The 3338-nt window shown below is 39.2% G+C and overlaps 1 long non-coding RNA gene across 1 annotated transcript in view; it reads left to right on the top strand.

Moving 5' to 3' along the window:
* LOC102752415 overlaps positions 1 to 2733 on the top strand; it is a 148760-nt gene extending 146027 nt beyond the window's left edge. The window contains exon 3 of the long non-coding RNA XR_436144.2: positions 2576 to 2733. This is a non-coding gene — a long non-coding RNA (uncharacterized LOC102752415). The remainder of the gene's footprint in view (positions 1 to 2575) is intronic.
* Positions 2734 to 3338: the final 605 nt, after the last annotated feature.

Below are 3338 nucleotides of genomic sequence, written 5' to 3'. Positions count from 1 at the left end.
GGGTGTTCAATGATTCTCTCTCATCATTGATGTTTCTATCTCTCTCTCCCTCCTTTCCTCTCTCTGAAATCTATAAAATTGATTTTATTGACAGTTGCCAGATTTAGCAAGTGAAAATACAGAATGCCCAATATATAATGAATGGGACATAATTTTACCAAATGCTGTTTGATGTTTATCTGAAATTTAAATTTAACTTGATGTCCTGTATTTTATCTGACAACCCTGCCTGGTTATCTATCACCATGGAATGCTATTCCAGCTGTAGGACATCTCCTAGAGCTTTTCTGTGTGAGGAAACTAAACCACTAAAGCAGAAAAAGAAGATCTTCTCATATCTCATGCTTTAAGAATTTCATTACAATGTTCTCTTGGTAAGACAATTGATTATACATCATCTAAGCTCTTGAGATTCACCAACCACTGCAATATTTTACATTTTGTATAGTCCTTTACAATTGCTAAGTAACTTTCATATGTTTGGTCTTATTTAATATTCACAATAATCTTATTTTTTAATCTTGTAGATGAGGTTTAGTGATTTGCCCTAGTTCATATAGCTGGTAATAAGTGGATGTGGCATGTTTATTGCAGTATTAGTCGATCACAGACAGACAAATGACTGCGTCATACCACTTATATACGGTAGGGCAAAGTAGGCTTAGAGTTGTCAGTACTAGGAACACAGACTTTATTATTACAATAATGGGGGTTTCCAGGAGCTACGAAGAGAGGGAAACAGGTATTAGTCAAAGGGTACAAAGTTTTGGTTATAAAAGATGAGTAAGTCTTAGAGATAGACTGTATAGCATAATGACCACAATTAACAGTGCCATATTGTATAGTTAACATTTTACTAAAAGGTAGTAAAATAACTGTCCTTATCACACGCATACCCACAAAATCAATAAGGAAGAGGACAGGAGGAAAGTTTTAGAGGTGGTAGATAGGTTTATGCATAGAGCATGTGATGGGTTCAGGGATTTTATAACTCTAAACTCATCAAGTTGTATATGTTAAATATATATAGCTTTTTATATGTCAATCATATCTCAATAAAGTGGTGTGTGTGTTTTTTACCTCACACTAAGATAATGCTTGATAAAGACATTAATACTCAACTTTTTAAATGTTAGCATAGTGCTATGCACATAGTGGGTACTCAGTGTTAAATGAACAAATTTGCAATACTCGACTTAACTCCATCTGACCAATCTTGTTAAATTTTCAGTTAAAGCATAGATACTGTAAAATCCCAATAAATACACATTAAATCTTGTTTTCCTGAAAGTATGACATCTGAAATATTTGTAGAAAAACTTTGTCACGACTGATTTGAATGTTTGTATTTTCTTTTGCCTTTGTCATTATGATATTGGCTTGTAATGTCTCTTGTCATCTTATGTAATATTAATGGAACATGCAACTCTACCCAACTCATAAGAATTTCTCAGTGAGGGTTGTCCGAAGCCATTAAGTGAACTGTTGGGTTGGATTTGGCTGGATGTGGTAGTTGTTGAACCTTACAAAATGGAAGGACGTCTTAAAAATATCTTTCAAAAACAAATGCTAGAATCCTATTTGATTGCATATGTACATTGCCACAGAGCAAAGTAAAAAGAAACTGGTTGCTATATTTTATACTTCTTCAAAGGCTCAACTTTTGGATATTAATATTTGGCATTGCTAATTCTTATGAACTTGTTGGAATTGTTTATTGTTAATAATGAAAATAGATAATTTTTAATTATTCTTAAGTAACATTTCACTATTAATGGTTTGAAATGGGTGATAAGCAAACCAATTTGAAATAAAACATGAACTTGTGCCACCTATATATATATAAAAGGCTAATGCTAAGTGTCCGACTGGACGCTATGATGCGCACTGACACCAAGGGCAGACGTTCAAGGCAGAAGCTGCCTAGCTGCAGTGACTTGGCAGTGGTGGTTCTGGGATGATGCATCCTGAAACCAGAGAGGAGAGAGTCCGATTCCTCTTGAGGTTGCACAATCCCAGCTTTGGCCATGAGTTATGTTGTTGCTGGAATACTATTGGCCCCGAATCTGGTTTACTGCACACTTGCATTTGCATTCCACAGCCTATATGACAGCAACTTTTTAGAGTGCCCTCTCGCACTCCGGGACCCCTCAGGGGGATGTCGGAGAGCCGATTTTGGCCCGAGCCCCGCAGGCCAGGCCAAGGGACCCTGCTCACTCCGCAGATGCCTTTCGAGCCACGGGACCACCCCAGGTGTGGCCAGCTGGGGAGGGACAGCGGGAGGTTGGCTCCAGGGTATGTCCGGCCTGTCTCACCCAGTCCTATCCTGCCGGCCACCTTCTAATTAATTTCCTTTCAATGTGCACAAGTCTGTGCACCACGTCACTAGTTAAATTATAACACTGTACACTTTCTTGACAGTTAAATTTTGAAAAAAATGCTTTTTGTAGCAGGTATCATATATGTTTATAACATATGTAGTAAATAAAAATATAGCCCCCCAAAATAGTAGTGAGTGTGGGAATTGAGTTTGGATCTCCAATGCTGACTTTGCTGGTCTTCCTGCTCTCCACAGCGTCCCTTCTTACTGTGGCTAATTCACTGTGAACAGATTGGTGGAGAAGATATCCCCCCACTGTGCCTCCCCTTTACCTCCATTGTGGAGATTTATTGGAGGAAAGATGACGCCCTGCTCTACTTCATACACTGAACCAATTGTGGATGCAGCATGTGAGTTTCCTGTGATTTATGAAGAGTGGGTGAGCCAGGGTGATAATGGTTTTGGGTAGGAGGGAACAGAACCGTAACCTTCTCACAGTACTGCATAAAAATAGAAATTACCTTGCTCAGAGCAGTGTTCTCACCAGTTACGAAAAGCCCTGCTGACTTTTTGGTAGCTTTGAGAGAGGGTTCTCTTTGCCTTGCACGAAGGAAGGTATGTCTCTCTATAGAAGTTTGAATCAAAGCTCTTATTTTCAAATTGTGGCCTCTGGATAGATGTTTTAAGGGCTCTGCAAACATTCGCTTCAAGTATTATTTCCATCTTTACCTTAACCGATATATTAGTAAAGGTAAATAATGCTAGCTGCCATAACGAAGTTCCAAACCTTAGCTGCTTAACACAATGAAAGTTTATTTCTTGGTCTTCCGAGTCTGTTAAGGATATTCATGGTTTTCAAGTGGCCTTCTGAATGGTCCTTTGGGAGCCCAGGCTTTTTTCATCCTGTGACCCTGTCCTCCTCTCTGGATCCTCTGAGGCCAGTGGGCTGTTGAGAGAAGGAGTGGAAGGTTGCCTCTAGCGGGTTTGCAGGTGATAGGTCTAGTGCATATCAGTCCTG

This window comes from Myotis davidii, unplaced genomic scaffold, assembly GCF_000327345.1.
Source record: "Myotis davidii unplaced genomic scaffold, ASM32734v1 scaffold362, whole genome shotgun sequence".
Taxonomy (NCBI): domain Eukaryota; kingdom Metazoa; phylum Chordata; class Mammalia; order Chiroptera; family Vespertilionidae; genus Myotis; species Myotis davidii.
The sequence above is the reverse complement of the archived record's forward strand: the minus strand, read 5'-3'. Positions and strand labels throughout refer to the sequence as shown.